Here is a 20,542-nt window from a genome sequence, read left to right on the forward strand (position 1 = left end):
TCTGTTACCTCAGTCAGAAAATTAAATGTTTGGACAAGGCAGTAACATTTGAGGCAAAGTTCCCTATAATGGGTATAGAGGATTTTTAGAGATGTATAGGACTTTTGGGGAATCACACAATGCTAGTGGAACTCGTTGTCACAGACTTCATTGTGTTCAAGAGTTTAGCAGGATTAAAAGAAGGACTGGACATTTATATGGATAACATGATTAAAAAGAGAAAGCATTTTGGAAGGTTATAAACCCTCAGGGGTCAGAGCATAAACTGTCTCTAACTAACAGTGATTAAAAAGGAACTGTCCTTGGGTAGGTTATCCCATATTGGCCTATTGCTGGTTTTCATTGCACCTTCCTCTAAAACAGTATTTCTCAACTGGTGGGTCATGACCCCGGGGGACTCATGAAGGGCAATCAGAGGGATCACAAGACACTGAAAAATTGATTACAATCTGAAGCAAACAAAATCTCCCTACCCCACACGCCCTTACCCTTTAAGGTCAATTATTCTCAGTTTACCTCTCGAAACACAAAAACAAATAAATGACATAGGCTTATCATTGTTATTCCTGAGACATTTTTTGCTCTTTTTTAGAAACGAGGTTGAACATTTTTTTCCTCCAACTTGAAAAGATTGAGAGCATAAGAACATAAGAAAGGCCATACTGGGTCAGACCAAAGATCCATCCAGCCCAGTATCCTGTCTCCAACAGTGGTCAATGCCAGGTGCCCCAGAGGGAGGGAATCTAACAGGTAATGATCAAGTGATCTCTCTCCTGCCATCCATCTCCACCCTCTGACAAACAGAGGCTAGGGATGCCATTCCTTACCCATCCTGGCTAATAGCCATTAATGGACTTAACCTCCATGAATTTATCTAGTTCTCTTTTAAATCCTGTTATAGTTCTAGCCTTCATGTTTAGTAACCCTTAATATAGGTTATTTGGCCATTTAACACTTCACTAGACTCAAATAAATGTTTGGTATTTTGAGGGGAAAGGGTTAGTTGTCCCCTCCAGCAAAGTTAATAAAGTTGCCGCCTTCCACTTTAAAATTCATATCTGTGTTTCATTTTCCTGCATGTTTTGACCAAAGATGGTAGGGAGCCATTGTTGGCTATTGTGTCAATAACTAATGAACTATGGAAGCATATTAACTGTGAGGGACACAGTTGTGGGGAGGGATAGCTCAGTGGTTTGAGTATTGGCTTGCTAAACCCAGGATTATGAGCTCTAATCCTTGAGGTGGCCACTTAGGGATCTAGGGCAAAAAATCTGTCTGGGGATTAGTCCTGCTTTGAGCAGGGGGTTGGACTAGATGACCTCCTGAGTTCCCTTCCAACCCTGATATTCTATGACACTGGGCTTTCAGTAAGAGGCTCGGTAGTAATTTTAAGTGGGGAAGAAGGGAAGCTAACAATAAACAGCACCTCCAACAACAACAAATATGGTAAAGTAACAAAAAGCCAAAGGAACACCAAAGAAGCAAGACAATTCAAAGCTTAAACTAAAATGGTATCCATCATTCCTTCCATATTTTAGATGTATTCAGTGGGTTTGCTACTGAAATTTCTAGACACAATGGATTTAGTTAAGGACGGAATTTCATTCTGAACCCTAAATTTTGCTACTTTAGCATTTTGTCAGGCCATCAGTTAACTGAAAATACAGTAGTTACTTTCAAACTTTTATTTGAAGGCTTGTTTTAACTGATTTTTAAGGGGCAAATGTCACCTCCAGAAGACATTCATGAAAGGAGATTCTAAAACCTTATTCTCAATTATTTGAAATAAATCTGAGCCGGTGCAAAACAAAGAACTGTGTGGGTTGCCTTGATGTGAAGATTTACTCTATATGCATGTCACAAAATCAATATACTTCACAATTTACTGCTCAGAGCTTTTATTCATTTAATTGTTTTGTGTTGATATTGGAGATTCATTAAGGATGTTTCACTGCATATAGAAGAGTCCTGTAAACTGATGCCAAACAAATGTGCTCTTTTAACAGGTCTATTTCTTCAGCAAGAGCATTATTTTCCAACATACTGCTGAAATGCAATCAGATATTATTAGTGTAATGATGATAACTTTAGATCCTCCCTCAAATTCATATATTTCTAGGAAATCTTAGGGGCTGGAGCCTGAGAAGTGCTGAACAATTCCCACTGACTACAACTCTTGGGATCAGGCTCTAAGTAACTTATGGGCTGAATCATGAAAACACATTTGACAGAGTTTGCATGATAGAGGTTACCATTACAGATTTAGGTGGCAGCAGATATTTCCCACCATGATCCTACCAGCATACAAAAACCAACATATGCTCTCCCACATGCACACAATCACTACAAGGGAATAATTCTAAAATCATGAAATTCCAGCAATAACACTGACATATTTTGTGCAAAGTCACACCATAAACCTGTTTCTGTATTGCTGGAAAAATTCTAGCAGTTCACAGTTTAGCTACGTACCCTTCAATCTATGGAGAGTCCTACTAGTCCATGTGTACACACGGCCTTTTCTTTCCTAACTAATGCTGTTCTCCTCTTGGGATGGATAAATGTCCTGCTAACTCTTTTAGCATATTTGTGAATGTACTCCTCTCCCATTTTGGCCTTTGGGGTATGGTAAGGAAGGTTGCTGCCTTTCTAAAATAATGGCCAAGATTGGGGAGTAGGAAAGAAGGCTCCATAAGCAGACTTCCCCTCTTCACTGAGGAAGGATCAGAGTACAGAGCTGCTCCTTGAGACAGGGATGCTGGAACAATTTATATAGTGGTAGTGCTGAGGGCCATTGAACCAAATTATAAACCCTATATATTATGGAAACCACTTCAAGCTGGGGGTGCAGCAACACCCCCCAGCATCTCAAGTTCCAGCACCTATGCCTTGAGAAATATGGTCAAAATAAGTTCTGATAACTGCATAGGATAGATTCAACCTATCAGGAAACCAAAGTCAATATCTTGAGACTCCTGTCCAATCATAACAGTCAAGCCACCTCAAAATACTAAAAAGAGTATGGAAATTCAAGCAAAAATGTATTTGCAGTTGCCTTAACAGCAAACATCCCTTGTTGTCAAATCACCTTGTGTTTAATGATTTGCTTCAGTTTAAAAAATGTTCACAACCTCAAAAATAAGCATGGTCAAGACTGGGGAGTAGGACAGAGAGCTCCATAAACAAGCTTCCCCTGTGCCTTAAAGAAGGAACAGAGTACAGAGCTGCTCCTTGAGAAATTTGGCCAAACTCCTGCAGGCTCATCCTAAAAAATTTGTGATTCTTTATCATATACATCATCTGGGCGAAAAGGACTAGTTCCACTCACTTAGCATTATCATCCTTATATAACTGATATCAACTCTACTTTCCATTCAAAATTGTATTCTGCTAGTGGTGCTCTTAACGCTGTACCCTATGCTTCAGCAGCATTCTGTCACCCAGATCAGTGCTGTGCCACTATAACCTTTCACTATCTATTTAAACCAGGGACAAAACATACACCTGTGATCTTCTTGTATGGAGCAGCAATTTACTGCCATGGAGGATATTCCGCCACCAAAGATTTAAGTTCTTTATACTAATCTCGCTATATTTCCCCAAGCCTATGCTTCCATTTTTTTAAAAAAAATACTCAATGGGAAAGTTTCTAGCTTTTCTGGTTGTGAAGGTGGTCAGCTTGGTGTAAATCGATGCACTGCTGTTCTTTGGAGACTGCTGGCATGCAAAGTGTGTTACATCGACATAGTGTATGTTCTCCCCATTTATTCTCAGTGTACTATGTAGAAATACAGAAAAAATAAATGACTACATGACTTTGTACCTGTCATTCTGATTCTTTGTGTTATATAGCAGTGAAGGCTATAGTTAAGTTAAAACTTCCCTTCAATTACAAAAGCGTGAAATAGAGGAATTTTAAGTGAAATGGAAAACTCAACTAAGGAATCACCAGAGTTGCTTCTATAATCCCTGGCTTTATTCACTCAACATCTTTCAGAAAAATTCCCATTTTCAGCAGAAGTTTTCTCTCAGCGTGGATGGTAATTTAATTTGGGGAGATGGGGTGGTAGGGGACAACACAGAGTCTGAGGAAAATCTGTCAATCCACTTTTGAGTTATGTATTTGTGAGAAAGAAAAAAAATCTGATACACATACTTTGTGACATCTTTTGCTCACACATATCTCAAAAACACTGAACAAAACACTGTGAGAAATAGTGAGAAATAGTCTCTAACTATTGAGGCATTCGCATTGCATTTTTCATTCTGGTGTCTGAGCACCCAGGTTTCTAAGTTTCATTTTAAAAGCATTTAAGAATAGAAGGTATAAGCAATATTTTTCCTGGAAATTCGTAGAACCAAATGTATAAAGGATTAGTGCCTGAGAAGTGGCTACTTTTAAAGATCTTAGTGGTTCATTTTGAAGTCTAGATATCACCCCTGTGGGAGGGTGAAGGACACAGATGAAAGGGAAGGGATGCCGAAGGACAGAAAGGAATAAAAAGTATGAAGTAGTAGAAGATGGTTAAGATACACCTTAACACAAACTGTACATGAAATGTAGGAAACTACTGATGCTATGAGAATCTTTTAATTTTTGCATTTCCTGATTTTTGTTTAAATTCTCAGGGTTAACTCTGAATTAATATCTACTTTTGCACTTAATATAATAATCAGTATTTATTTTATATGTGCACACCCACCCAGCTCATTGTCCTAATACAGTACTGATGACAGGGAGTTTATTATGATAATGATCAGCTAACAATGTTCTGCAAATGGAATTGCATCTCTTGATTCATCAAGGACAAAAATATGTAATGGAACTCTAGGCAGTTTTTATTTTGCTTATTTATTTATTTTTATACTGCCATCAATTTGATTTATAGCTTGCATTAGAAGAATTCAGTGATGGCAGTCTTTTGCTGCAAAACAAATAGACCAAATTAACCATGCTGTGTACAACAATTCTGGACAACAAACTACCAAACAGTACATGAGTAGGTTCAGCACTTTAAAAATGCACTGTATATAACTTAATGCTCACTCCCATCCATTTAACAGTTATCATGTAAGAGGTTCAGCCCATTATAAGAAGGGAAAAATGCATATATCAAGTACTCAGGACCTCTATTAATATCGCTTGAACAACACTCAATACAAATGAGGACCTCAAATGAGGGACAAAGGTGAATTTTTTTCAATATTGGTAATTAATTCTTGCTTTCCATGGGTTAATTGAGTGCAGTCGTAGAATATTGTGTGTCATTTCATTACCGAGCCATCAAATGGACTTCCATTTGCATTCCTTGCTAAATGTGTTAACCCATGCCTTTCTTGGCCACTGGAACAATGTTGAAAGAAGAGGTCATCTGCCCCTCTTGACCTTTTTGTTTTCTTTTTAAATGTTGACATTTCCCTTAGCCATAAATGTCTTCTCAGCTTTTTTAAAAAGTGTTTCTCTGCTTTAAGGTCAAAAAGAACAGAAACAACTGAAAGATAAAAACATATCAATATAGTATTTAAAATAATCTAATGCTATAATGGGACTACCTGCTTACGCTTTTTTGTATTTGTTGTTATTATTTTCCTTCTCTACCCCTGTCCATTTCCCGTGGCCCAACTGACCAACATACAGAAGCAGGCAGTCAGGAGACCCAAACACAACACAAGTTTATGTAATAGATACTAACTAGAAAATTTTGGATCTTTGATGTAAATCATCTGTAAAGGTCTTCATTTCACAATGACTTCCCCTTGTCCCCCAAAGCACAAATATGACTCCAATGAAAATGTGACTCTTTTACTTCACTTGACATCCAGATTCTTGTTGAGCTTTCTGTTAGTGATAGCTGTCTGATCAAATCCACATAAATTATTAAATTTTACAGCTGAATTAACTGAAATCTGAGGTTCAGAGATCTGAAGCAATTTCTATGAGAAGCTCCATGGTCTCTTGGATACAAAATGAGTCTGCCTCTTCCGAGATCGAGTTCTGTCACAAACCTCTTACTCTTTGTGACTTTTTACTAAGCGTTACAGTAAAATCTCTGTTCTTCAGTTAACTCAACTGGAAAATGGAGGTAATAATACTGCCTCCCCTCTCCACCACACAAGTTGTGGTTTAAATGTTATTAAAGAATGGCATTTATTCAGCCATTCATTGGAAGAGCTGGGCCTCGGACTCAGACTCTGTACGCATCCCCCTTGGCCAATATGCAGGGAGTGGGGGGGAAACACAGAAGGCGGAATCATTTTACCAGATCATGGAATTTTCTTTCACTTTTTGAAATGTAACCCATGCTGTTTCACAAGACGCTGCTGCTGCCATGCAACTCACAGTCTGATGATTACCTCTTTCACCAATTTGCATAACACCGTCCTCAGACTTCAGAGTAAATCTGACAATTTGCAGGCCAAGCCAATTTCTCCAGCATTAAGAGGGAGGCAAAGCAGGGTTTTATCGAAGCTGACAGCAGCCTTAGCTATGAATAAGCTATTGCCTTTCCCTAATAGTTAGAATCACTTCCAGGGACATAAAGGTCAAATTCTGCTTCTTCTACAAATAAGAACTATGCACTAGAAAGCATATTTTTCTTAAGATGCATATTGTTAGTTGATTTGAGGCATGAAACATAACACAAAACAGATATCATTAATAAAAAAATATTGTGTTCTTCAGCATGAACTGCCATGACTCACAAGCTGCAATTTGGTTCCGCGATTTTTGTCAAAAAAAAAGGTTAGCTCTAATAACTGTTCATTGTCACAAGCTTGTGTAATTTTATTTGAATACTGGCCTAGTGAAATAAAAAGTATCAATCTAGAGAAAAGCATCATTTTAAGGCTGTCTGTTTCAAGGTTATACATTCTCTCTCACCCTCATTCTGAGCCTCAGGTTTCTGCACCTCTTGCTACAAGATAGCAACTTCTTGATTCCCAGAAATGGTTATGTTTGTTCTGACCTGTGGGAGAGTCCTTGCACTCCATCACAATGCAACATAATTCATGAGCACTACAGTTGTAGTCACATGAAGTCAGATTCACATCTTGCATGATCTTTATTCCTTTTGTAGATAACATAATTTATACTGGGTGCATAATTATATCATAAATGGAAACAGCATTGGTGGAAATTTGAAAACATCAATGAAGATGTTTCTTTGCTGTTTTTTTTATATATATATATTTTACCTTGATAGTGGCCCTGTAACTGTCCTAATCAGGACACTTGATTTTTAAGTTTGTAAACTATATTTTCAGGGCTACCCAGGGGGTGGGAGGGACAAGTGGGGCAATTTGCCCTGGACCCTGCAGGGACCCCCACGAGAATTCTCTGGCCCTGCCTCCGCCTTCCCCCATCCCCCGGTGTCTCAGCACGCTGCGTCCAGGAGCAGCCCTGGACAGAGCTAAAGCAGCGTGGCTCGGGCGGGGTCTGAGCTCCTCCCGTGTGGTAAGTGGGTGGGGCTGCGAGCTCCAGGCTGACCGGCAGGAACTTAGACCCCATGGGAGCCAGGCTGCTGTAGTGCTGTTGAGGGCCACTCCTGGATGCAACGTGCTGAGGTCCAGGAGAGAGGGAAGACAGGGGTAAGCAGCATGGCAGGGTGCAAGGGCGAGGGGGGTTGGATAAAGGGCAGGGAGTCCCAGGGCCAGTCAGGGGACAGGGAGGGGGCAGAGGTTCTGGGGGTCGGTTAGGGGACAGGGAAGGGGGGGTATGGATTCATGGGCATTTCTGGAGGTCTGTCAGGACTCTGCGTGGGGATGGGGTCGGCAGTCAGGGAACAGGGGGGGTTGGTGGGGGGTGGGATCCCAGAGGTGGTGGTTGGGGAGGGTGGCAGTGAGGAGCACAAGGAGCAGGATGGGTCGGGGATTCTGAGGGACAGTCGGAGGGCAGGGTGGATGGGAGCAGATAGGGGCAGGGCCAGGCTGTTTGGAGCACAGACTTCCTACCCTAAAGCTTATCAGCGTTGAGGCTCTGCAGACAGCTATTAACACAAAGAGCCAGCTGTTAACTTTCCAGGGGGGGGATCACAGAGAGAGCTATATCCTACACCACCTAACATCTTTCACACTCTACCAAGGGAGACCCCCCTCCCTGCATTCTCGAGGCCCAGAGGGTTATTCAGTGTTCTCAAACTTTTGTACTGGTGCCTTTCACAAAAGCACTTTGAGTGTGATCCCCCTATAAATTAAAAACACTTTTTTATATATTTAACAATACTATAAATGCTGAAGGCAAAGCGGGTTTGAGGTAGAGCTGACAGCTCGTGACCCCTGTAATAACCTCGTGACCCCGACAGGGTCTCGACCTCAGTTTGAGAACCCCTGGGTAACTTAATTTTAGCACCCGTGTCATTCACATGCATGTGCATATTTTGAGCATGTCAGTTTCACAAATGGTCATGCGTCAATTCTGGAACAAGCTCCAATATTGCTCAGTTCATGGACATTATATAAGCTAATACCTAAAGACAAACCACAGTAACTGTCTCCAGTTGTCAGAGACCTAATGAAGTCAGCTCTAGGAAACAGACAAATGCATGGAGGTTAAGCTCTTAATGGCTATGCAAGATGGGTAAGAAATTGTGTCCCTAGCTCGTTTGTCAGATGGGAGAAATCTGGAGCAAAGAAGATCACTTATATGTACGTAGGTTCCCCTTCTGGAGCTACTTGGCTTTGCCACTGTCAGTAGAAGGATACTGGGACTGGTGGATTCTTCTGACCAGTATGATATTCTTATGTTCTAGATAAATACTGGCAAAGTTATGGAAAGATATGAGTAAGAAAGCCAGTAGAGTATCAGACTGGAAAATCTCTGACTAAGGGCCAGGCGTTTGGTCACAAGTTGAGGTGGTCAAAAATTGTGGGATTTTTTTAAGGCAGAATTTTTTTTTATTTTCCTTAAACAAACACAGCAAGCAGCAAATACTGGCTGCACACGTCTGAAACCCAAACCATATCAGGTTTGGCAGACTATTCAGCTCATTAAAAACAATTTGAAAGAAAGCAGACATTGTCCTGATTCTTTTTTCTGCTTTTTAAAAACCCCTTGATTTCGATCCAAAAAAAGTTTTGATGGAAAATATTTGTCCAACCCTTTTAATGAGCTTTAGTGCCTTTTAGCACTAGCTGATGCTGAGAATCAGTGATACCTTGTAAAGGTGACTTGAAAAGAAGTTTTCTCAAAACTGGGTTTGTGCCGAGAGATGCGGAAGGTTTGTAAATGTTTATTTTTCCCAGGGCTGCCTGATGGGGTGGCGGGGGAGGGGGGCAATGGGGCAATTTCCCAGAAGAATATAGTATTCTAGAGTATTGCAACTTTTTTTTATGGAAGAGGCCCCTGAAATTGCTTTGCCCCAGGCCCCTTGAATCCTCTGGGCAGCCCTGTATATTTTTAGTATTCCAAGAGTTCACTGTCTCATCTGTAACCCACTGCTAATATGGGGCTGGATTCTGCAACTTTTACTAATGTTGAATCTTGCCTTATTGCATGAATAGTCTCATTGAACTCAATGGGGCTGCTCATGGTACAACGTACATCTCAACACAGGGTAAGATTGGAAGAGTCTGTCCCTTTGTTTGAACTTTTAGTAAGACAATTTTAATTTAATTAAGTAGCAGCAGATGTTTGATCTTTTGCCTCCTGCACCTGTATGACTTGGAACTTGTAGCAAGCATTTTTTGTAAATGGCATTTTTTGCCTCTAAGATTTTAACATAAAGGCAGAAGGCTTGTCTTCTATTGAACAGTCAGCTTGAGTTACTCACTCCAGCCAGCCTAGCTCGAGTACTGAAAGAGGCCACACAGGGGAAAAACACTGGAGATACATGGAGTGACTGGATTAGCAGTGATGAGTTGTGCTAACTCAAGTTTGTATTCTGTAGCTGCATCTCCACTGTATTATTAGCTCAAGCATCAGCAGCATTTAAGCTTTAAACCATGCCGCCCGCTAGCTCAAGTTTGAAATATCACTTAATTTAAGATTGAGATTTGTGTGTGTGAACAGAAATTGGATTAGGGACCACCCTTAACTTCCACCTTGAGCTAACATTGCAGTGAAGACAAGCTCCACGATTTAGAAGCACAAATCCTGCTGAAAGTTAATGGGACTTGTACTCTTAAGTCACTTTGTCACTTATAGCCAATGGGGTTGCTTGTGGTTAATGTTAGCAGGATCAAGGCCATTGGAGCCCAATCCTGTTTCCATTGACATTAATGGGTATTTTGACTTGTGATTATTATTGGTGAGAATTGGCACCATAAAGAGAATTGTTAACCTCCTTTATTTCTCCCCTATCCTGGTGCTGGTCAGTATAATTAGCAGCAGCTGCTATGATATCTGGAGATTCCTCGTACACTACATGAATCCCCAAGTAGCTGATGACACTGGCTGATTGCTTTGTATCCCTGGATCAGCACAAAGTAGAACTTAAGAATCTCTAACAAGCCACAAGCCTAATTCTTCTCTCACTTAAGTCAATGGCAACATTTCCTGAAATACAGCCTTATATATGGACCATATCCTGAGTTTGTAGGATCTTAAAGCTGGCAAGATGGATGGAAATAAACATTACTGAAAACATTCACCATGACAGCTGGTCAAAACACAGGAATTGTTTTTGGTGAATTTTTTTCTGAAAAAGACATCTCTTTTACTGGATGAAAATTTTCAAAATTCATGATGAGTTCTACTGATCACATGACTTGACTTCACTGATCAGATATCTACACACCTATTCTCATACGGCTTCTCTGGTTCCCTTACACATACATACAAGTATGTACCTATCTAGTGGTTGTGTATTAATGCTCCCCAGACATTGTCAAAACTCCCCACAATATCACAATATATTCACTAATGAGAGTCCTATATACTAATGGGTAATGAAAAAATTTCTATTATTTTTTGTGTGGTGTTTCAGCAAGTGACAGGGGAATTTGCAGATTTAAAAAACAAAAACTGAGCTGACTCTTTTTAAATATCACCAACAATGCATTTGTTTGATCTGGATCTTAACTGACATGTCTTTTTGTCAGATGAGATTATGAATTTTTTTATGCTTTAGCTTCATGTGAACAACATAAATTATTCAAAGAAAACTGAATAACTAAGTAAATATTTTTAGTAAATTTCCCAAGAGAGAATTTCTCTTCCACAATAATTAACATATTATACATTTTGATATTTTCAGTATTAAGATGTTGATGTAACTTCATTTGATCACAAATCTTATCTTTTTATGTAAAAATGTTCAAAGTTATGGCAATGTAGGGAAGATGAAACTAATATTAAACACAGTAGCTATGTCAAAGCAACAGAGTCGATCAACTTGTTGAAACTGTAAATATTTTTCTGTACAAAGAGACATAACTTTAATACCTGGGACTCATTAAATATTTTCAAAGAGCAAATTGTTTATCTTTGGAACTCGATTGTGGCAAGTGTGGGTATTTACAGGAAAAGATGTTCAAAGGAGAAACATATGCCTGGACTCCCTTACAGTAACTACTACCCCATTTCAAAGAATTCCACTTTAAACTACATAAGCTAAACACTGTCATACACTATCACTATACCCATTTCTCAGTTTCAGTGATGTAACTGGATTTCAGTTAAAGCTGCCTTCTTGTAGGTGAGAACACAATTTATCCCAGTACACTTATAAAGGGGAAAAAACAGTTCTAGCATATGAATTTTAATATGTTTGCTTGCCAAATGGTGCTGTCTTCCTCCTTAGTTATGGTCATGAAAAAGGGCGTTTGTCCGGTTGGGAAGCAAAAGAAAGATTTCTAGTCTCTCAACCCTCCAGTCTGCAGGCCCACACTCCCTTGAGTGACACATGCTGTTATCACAGGCTGAGAAAACCAGTTTATGTGGGAGCTTCCTCTTATGATATTGCTGAAGAGACATCAATAATCTTAAGAATTTTTTTTTTTAAAGAAAGTGGATACATGTGAAAGTCTCACTGGGTATGTCTACACTGGACTTAAAACACCTGCCGCTGGCCCATGTTGGCTGACTCGAGCTTGCAGGACTTGGACTGTAGCACTGTAAAATGATGGTGTAGATATTTGGACTCGGGCAGGAGCCTGGGCTCTGGGATCCTCGGCTCCCTCTCCCTTTGCAGCATCCCAGACTCCAGCCCAAGCCTAAACATCTACACTGCAGTTTTACAGCCCTGCAGCTCTAGTACCACCAGCCTGTTGTATCAACCAGGCAAGGTACTAACAAACTTCAACAGGATTTTAGTTTTGAAGTGGAAACCTCTTTACCAAGCTGCTGCTGCACCCTCTGTAACTCTCACTCTGCGTTCTCAACTCCTCCTCACTCCTTCCTGTTTCCTGTCCTTTCCAACTACAACAGCCAGTTATAATAATTACAAGCAACATCTAAAAACCACATTGCCTCCTCTCTTAAGAAACTCTCCCAATTACAATAAACGTTGTTCTAACCACAGGAACAAATAGGAAAAAAGACACTATACTATTGGCAGAAATATTACACTGAAAACATTGTAGATACTACATAACATAGTCTTTAGTCCAGACAGGTGGTTGTCTGGGTCTCACAGGCTGTCTCTCAAGCCCCAGTTCCAGTGCAATGTCTTGTTGTGTTGATACTACAGTGAAGTTATCCAATGTTGGCATAATCTCCTCTTGGTGCATAGGCAGGTGCAAGATAAGAAGCATTCCATACCGTCCATCAGAAAGTCGATAGGTGTAAGGTCCCTTCTTCTCTACTATTTTAAGAGGAGTTGTGAATTTATGGTCCCCTTTGTATAAAATTCCAGGTTTTCGTATTCTAACGAAGGAACCACCTTGCCACTTCTCTGTGAAAGCCTTATACTTTGCTTGGTTCTATTCAACTGTTTTTCTCACATCATCCTTGGTTGGGGCCTCAGGTCATGCCTTTAACAATCCAGCAATGTTCAGTTTAGTATTTATCTGTTTCCCATGCAGTAACTCTGCAGGTGATCTTTGCGTTGTGGCATGTCATGTAGCCCAGTATGCTTGCAAGAAATCAGTAGTGAAGGGTATTCACAATCGCCCTTCATTTTAGCCGTTTGCAAACTCTCTTTCAAACGTCTGTTAAACCGTTTGATTTCCCCATTGGCTTGAGGGTAATATAGGGATGACCTTCTGTGATAAATGTTTCTCTCTGCTAGAAAAGTTTCAAACTCCAGGGAAGTAAATTGACTACCATTATTTGAAACCAGTTCTTTGGGGTTACCTTCCCTGCTAAAAACTGAACAGAGGAAGTTAATTACTGTAGCAGAAGAGATTTGCGATGTAAACGCTACCTCAGGCCACTTACTGAAATAGTCTATTAAAGTGATGGCATAACGACAGTCAATTGGAGCAGTATCAAAGGGTCCTACAATGTCAATCGTCACTTTTTCCCATGCAGATTCAGGAAGTGGAACAGGCTGTAATGGAGGGGTACATGTCACTGCTGTCTTATCATGCATTTGGCAACTGACACAGGATTTTTATGGGTGCTTCAGTTTGAGAGTCCATCCCTGGCCACCAATACAGATCCCATAGTCATTGTTTGGTTCTGACAATTCCTTGATGAGTATTCGTGTGCCAGGTGTATGAGTTTTGACTGTAATTCTTCTGGCACAAGTAGCCGGTGTGTACCTCATAGCACACAGCCATCGAGCAAAGAAAGTTCATCCGAACTCTAAAATAAGGCAGCAAAACTGGGTCAAGGTTTTTAGGGTTACTGGGCCATCTCTTTGTCAGAAATTCCGTAGTTTTTGTTGAATTGGACATGCTGAACAAGCAGCTTGAAATTGTTCTCTTGTAACTGCAGTAAGAGTGCTTGTGTAATAAGCGCAACTACTACATCCTCATCCTCCGGTGGACCATCTGGTGAAGGCAAAGGCAGGCGAGAAAGGCAATCAGCTACCACATTTTTGTTTCCAGGCTTATATTCCAGTTCATAATTGAAAGAGAGTAGTCTTGCAGACCATCTAGCAATACGATATCCTGCTCTTCCCAGTCCTTTTGTGGTGAGCAAATGTCGTCAAAGGGCTGTGGTCTGTGCGCAACTTGAAATGTGGCCTCACAGGTAAGTTCTCCATTTTTCAGTAGCCCAGACACAAGCAAGTGCTTTTTTTTGACTGTAGAATATTTTCTCTCAGCATTACTTAGTGTCCTTGAAGCAAATGCAACAGTCCTCTCTGTGTTGTCCTCATGAAGTTGTGTGAGGACAGCCCCAAGTCCATAATCAGAAGCATCAGTAGTTACAATTGTGGCAATGCAGGACAGAAATAGTGCAAGTACTGGACTATGTACAATCAAGTCTTTCACCTGTTTCGAAACTAGCTTGTGCATCCGTTGTCCACACTAAGGTTGAACTTCTCTGTAGTAATTCTCGTAACGGTTCAATGACAGAAGCATAATTGGGAATGAATTTTGCATACCAGGAGGTAAGACCCAAGAAGGAACGTAAGGTTTGCAAAATCTGTTGGAGGAGGAGCATTTGAAATTGCCAGGATATGATCTGGATCAGGTTTTAGTCCAGCCTGTGAAATTGTATGCCCCAGAAAGGAGAGTTCAGTTTGTCTAAATTTGCATTTGGACCTATTGAGCTTGAGGCCTGCTTTGCTGATGCAGTTTAGTACAGACTGCAGGTTATTGTCATGCTCCTCAGTAGTATTTCCAAACACGATAATATCATCCAAATAGCACTGAACTCCATGTTGATTCTTCAGAATCAATGACATCATTTTTTTGGAAGCACTTGGGGCTGATGTGAGACCGTATGGAACATGTTTAAAATGAAATAGTCCCTCATGTAATAAATGCTGTGAGGTCTCTGCTATCTTCATGCAACATAACCTGGTGGTATGTGCTCTGCAAATCAAGAGTAGAAAACATCTTTGCTCCATGGAGTTCTGCAAATATACTTCTATGTGAGGAAGAGGATGGCTGTCAATCACAATAGCTTTATTTGGCTCCCTTAAGTCACACAAGGTGAATGCCTCCACCCTTCTTCTGCGTCACTACTATAGGTGAAACCATTCGAGGAGTTAATCTCTTCAATAATGTCCTTTTGAACAAGTTTTCTAAGTTCCTCTGAAACAGCTTCCTGACTGAAAATGGTAAGCGCCGTAATTTCTGTCATACAGGCATCACATTATTTCGCATTTTAACTTTATGCAGAAACCCATAAGCACAGCCAGAGTTTCTCCTCAACCTGGTGTTGGGTCCCAGCTGAAACTGGTGTGTGTACTGCAAGAGTGCTTTGCTGAGGAAGATCAATTCATCCATTAACTACCCTGAGATTTAAAGCAGCCAATAAATCTCTGCCAAGGATAGGAGTGCCTTTGTGGACAATGTAGAACTCTGCAGTTACACAATCACCAAAAGTAACTATTGCTGGCAGGCAGCCATGTACTGGAATATGGTTTTTCAAAATAGCACACCAACTGAAGTTTGGAATTCAGTAAGAGGCACATCTTTAAAGTAATGCAAATAGATGGAATCAGGTAGTATAGATACTGCTGAGCCAGTGTCCAACATTAGCTGAATAGAGTGTGATTTGCCTGAGGGTATGGCGGAAATGTTTACAGTGCACTTTATCTGTTCTGGAATATGTGCAGTAGTGTTTTGTCCACACTCAGCACAGTAACATCTGGTATTGTAACTGCATGCACCTGTTGATTGAACTGGCTACTGCGACATACTTTAGCAAAATGCCCAATCTTTTTGCAATGATTGCACTGAGCTACTTTTGCTGGACATCCTGTGTAGCTTGCAGGTGTTGTGGGATCCACAGCGAAAGCATGCTTTTACTGTATTTTGAATTTGCTGATTCAGTGGCTTTTTCATTAGTTTTCCTCCTGCAATTGTTTGTCTGCAGCGATAGTGAACTTTTCTGCAAAGGAGTCACAGCCTGGACTGTGCCTCCTGTATCCCTGCTCATTATTTTGGCTTCAGCTGTAGCTGACTCAATCTGAGTAGCAATGGTTATTGCTTTTTCTAGTGTAAGTTGTGGTTCTAGAAGTAAGTGTTCTCTTACATGAAGCATGGTTGTTTTCTCAATGAGCTGGTCTCTAATCATCTCATCTGCCATATTCCCAAAGTCACAAGTTACAATCAGACTCCTCAGGGAAGCAATATACTGCATTATAGTCTCCCTGGTTTCTGCTCATGCTGGCGAAATCTGTAGCGATTAGCTACTACATTCACTTTTGGCACAAAAAAGTTCTTTAATGCAGTGAGTGCAGTCTCATATTTATCATCTGCAAGGGGAAAAGTGTAAAATATATGCTGCCCTTCTGCTCCAAGGCAGTGGATTAGCAGAGCATGCTTTCTTACTTCAGAAATCTCTGTAGCACTGATTGCAAGCAGATAAGTCTCAAACATATGGATCCAGGCAGTAAAAGCAATTGGAGGCTCACCTGGGCTTTGCAGAAAGGGTGCAGGTGGGTTCAGAGGCAGAAGATCCATCCCTCGCCAAAATGTTGTATCAACCAGGCAAGGTACTAACAAACTTCAACAGGATTTTAGTTTTAAAGTGGAAACCTCTTTACTAAGCTGCTGCTGCACCCTCTGTAACTCTCACTCTGCCTCCTCAACTTCTCCACCATCCTTCCTGTCTCCTGTCCTTTCTGACACCCAACAGCCAGTGCTCCCAGTTCTAATAATTACAAGCAACATCTAAACACCACAAAGTCCAAGTCAGCAGTCACAGGTGTTTAATTCCACTGTAGACATACTCAGAGAGGACAAATTAAGACTGTAAACTCTTAGGAGCAGGGCTGTATGTCTGTGTTTATACAGACACTTACACGTGGACCTTCAGTCTCAATTGGGACATTTGGCTATTACTACAATACAAAATATAATGGCTTTCAATGCATCTTATTATATTTGGTATTCCCATCCCCCATGGTAAATTAGATAACGAATCAATATTATAGTAAAGCTGTCTACTACCAGTATACAAGAGTGACTCCAAATTAATCACTGATTATTGATTATCCTATCACTAAAATAGAACCAGAGTGAAATAACTGACTAGGTTGGTTCCTTGTCAGCTACTAAGAAATGAAAAAAGTACCAAACACACCTATCATATGGGCCTTGAATAAAAATCCTTTTAGAAGGGCAGCACATTACTCACAGCTTGTCAGGCCCTCCTCAGCTGAAGGATTTATGCAGTGTCTGCTTGCAACAGAGGCAATGAACCATAATTACCTAGATTTAGAGTCTCTCTATAATAGCACGAATGGCAGACAACATTTATGAATCACAATTAGGGCGATCTCTAATCGTACAACCAGTACACTGAGATTCTTTTTTTCAGAGTGGTAAAATAAAACAACTGAATTATCCACAGAACTTTACAGTTCCTTGGCATTTTGGGAAATAAAAACACCACACAATTTTAATTAAAACAAATCTTTAAAACAACTGTTTTAATCAGACAACATTCTAGGACATTGTCTGCTATTCTTGACTGCCATTTTTAAACTTCTTTTGTAACTCTTCCTGTACCACCCCCCCCCAACATATTTCTTCCTGATATAAGCTCCTATGTGTCAGAACCTATAGAAATTATCATGAAATGGCCAAATAGCATTGAATGATTTATTAATTAGAAACTTGGAATTAGGGCTTTCTCAGGGGCCCTGTTATCATGCATCCTTTGAAGTCATGTAAGAGAAAGAGATTAAAGATGGATACCCATATGTGGTCTCAGAGCTAGGGCCACTGCCTAGCCAATTCTCAGCCTTTGGAGAGAAAGAAGCATGTTTTGTAACTCTTCACTGGCCTCTGCAGAGGAAAGTGTTGATATGCCCTAAATCTCATAGACTTTAAGGCCAGAAGAGACCATCATAATCATCTAAGCTGACCTTCTGCATATTGCAGACCACAGATCTTCACCCACCCATTCCTGTAGTAGACCCATAACCTCTGCCTGAATTACTGAAGATCTCAAATCATGATTTAAAGACTTCAAGTTACAGAGAATCCACCATTTACTCTAGTTTAAACATACAAGTGACCTATGTGCCCCATGCTGCAAAGGAAGGCGAAAAACCCTCAGAGTCTCTGCCAATTCCTTCCCAACCCCAAACATAGTGATCAGTTGGACCATAAGCATATCTGAAAGGCCCACCAGCCAGACACCTGGGAAAGAATTTTCTGTGGCAACTCAGAACTCTTCCCATCTAGTGCCCCACCACCGGCCATTGGGGATATTTGCTGCTAGCTGTCACAAATGGCCCACACGTCATTGTAGGAAATCTCATTATACCATCACCACCATAAACTTATTTAATTCAACCCTCATTAACCAGAAGGACAATGTGTCTTTCTGTTAATAAATAATAAATTATTAGTGTTACTAAGTACTCACAGTGTGCTTAGTCCTGTGCAAGATACATAAAAGGATAATTCTTCCCCAGTTCTCTGCATATGATCTAAGGGAATGATTCTGTCACTCTTTTTCATAGAATCATACAAATGCAGAGATGGAAGGAACCTCAAAGTCAGATTTTTTTAAACCTTTTATCAGTTTTTTTGCTCTCCTCCAAACTCTCCAATTTATGCACATATTCCTCAGTGCTTCACAGCCATTATTAACCAAGTCCTCAGACCAGTACTTTAGGGGAGCTATAACTATCATTCACTCATTTTACAGCTACCATAGCCAAGAAATTGGACAAGACTCCGTCAAGTAGAGCTGGGAACGGACCAGAACCCAGTTCCCTAGGACAACAGACTCAAGCCTCCACCAGTTGTCCACACCGCCTTCCAGATGTAATTAGACAAATGATGTGCTTGCCTAACCCATACTAATACAATCTTTCTGGATAGTACTTCCACATGAACAGCCAGTCCTATGGATCTCCTACAGGTGCACAGATTTAAGGAAATAAGTGGCCATTATGATCACAGCTCTAGTCTGACCTCCTGCAAAATACAGGCCATTGAACCTCACCCAGTAATTACAACATGAAGCCCATGCCTTCTATTTGAGAAATAACATATCCAGTCTTGATTTCAGTTCAACAACAAAAGCATCTCCAATAGATTAATCGTTTAACATGATCACCCAAAGGAACATGAATATTTTTTGTGCTATCATTCACAGCACAGTTCTTTCCATGAACATTCTTACAAATAAAATCTCACTCACCCAAACTTTCATGTAAGTGAACAAAAAGATCGTGAATTTCCAGAAGTGATTGTGCAGGTTTTATTAGTAGGGCGAGTTGGAAATTTTGCAATGGAACTTTTTTTCTACCAGAAAATGTTGATTGGTTGAAAACAAAATATTTCACAGAGGTATATCGATTAAGATAAATTTTGACTTTGAAATTTTAAGATTTTAAGATAAATTTTCACTTTGAAAAAACAACATGAAACATTTTGATAATGTCCAAATGCGTTTTTTCAACATTTTTTGAATAGAACATTTCATTTTTTAATTTTGAAATGACTTTTCATTTCAAAATTTCTTTTATAATATTTTTTAAAAAATTAAAATGTGAAAATTGGAACGAAATGTTTGATTTTATTGAAACAAAACATTTTGTTTAACTTGGAACTTATTTATTTTAATTTAGCTTAAAAGGAAATTTCTATTTTTGTTGTTTTTGTCTGGAGCTAGTCAGGTTTTTTTGAAACTCATTGAGATTTTTCATGAAAAGGAAAATCCAATTCCACCTAGCTTTGTTTTTTTTTTAGTAAGGAAGTTTTCACATAAAGTTTGCTCTATTTGTTCAACTCTAATGTCCATACTGTCAGCATTAAGTTACCTAGGAAAGTTCTGTATGATTGGTAGGGGAAAGCATGCCATTTCCACAGCTCTTCCTCCAGGCCCTACCTCACCTCCCCATGCTGATCCTGAATTGTACACACACTCTGCCACAAACTCCACACACAATGATGCTGAGAGGCGATAATGCCATGAAGATGGCACAGTCTGCTCTGCAGCACTTGATACTGAGGAAGTTCACCTGTGGAAGTGTAAGGTGTAGTGATCTTCAAGATATTTATTGTTTTCCCCCCTGATACTTGTTCCATTATTTTACTGGTGACAGAGTTAGACTCTGGTCCAAGTGTATGCAGAGATGTACAGGACACACCTGTGGATGGCAGCTTGGCCCAAACATGCAAGAAAATCAAGCTTGACCACAAAAAAGTTCTCTAACCCTCCATGGAAAACAGATAATTCTTGTTGAGGACTCAATACTGAGAAAAATTGAAAGAACATTCTGCAGGGGACAGGCTGACAACAGTACAGTGTGCTGACTTCCGGGATCCAAGACACGAGTCATCATTAAGATTGGATAAGCTTTTGAAGTCAACCAGTAAGGATCACTAGTAATGGCTCATATTGGTTCACTAATGACAATGCTTCACAACATATCTTACAGAAAATAAATTACTTCTTCAGTGTTCTGAAGAAAAATAATGTCCAAGCAATCTTTTCTGAGATCCTACTTGTCCCAGGAAAAAAGAAAGATAAAAGGCAGAAGATTCTGGAAGTGAAATAAGTTGGGGGGTGGTGGTGGAG

The 20,542-nt window shown here is 40.0% G+C and overlaps 1 protein-coding gene across 1 annotated transcript in view; it reads right to left on the bottom strand.

The window, feature by feature from the left end:
* Positions 1 to 20,542, bottom strand: part of GPC6 (glypican 6) — a 1,246,313-nt gene that overhangs the window by 551,453 nt on the left and 674,318 nt on the right. The gene's annotated exons all lie outside the window — the stretch shown is intronic.

This window comes from Chelonoidis abingdonii, chromosome 1 (genome assembly GCF_003597395.2).
Source record: "Chelonoidis abingdonii isolate Lonesome George chromosome 1, CheloAbing_2.0, whole genome shotgun sequence".
NCBI classification, from domain to species: Eukaryota; Metazoa; Chordata; order Testudines; family Testudinidae; genus Chelonoidis; species Chelonoidis abingdonii.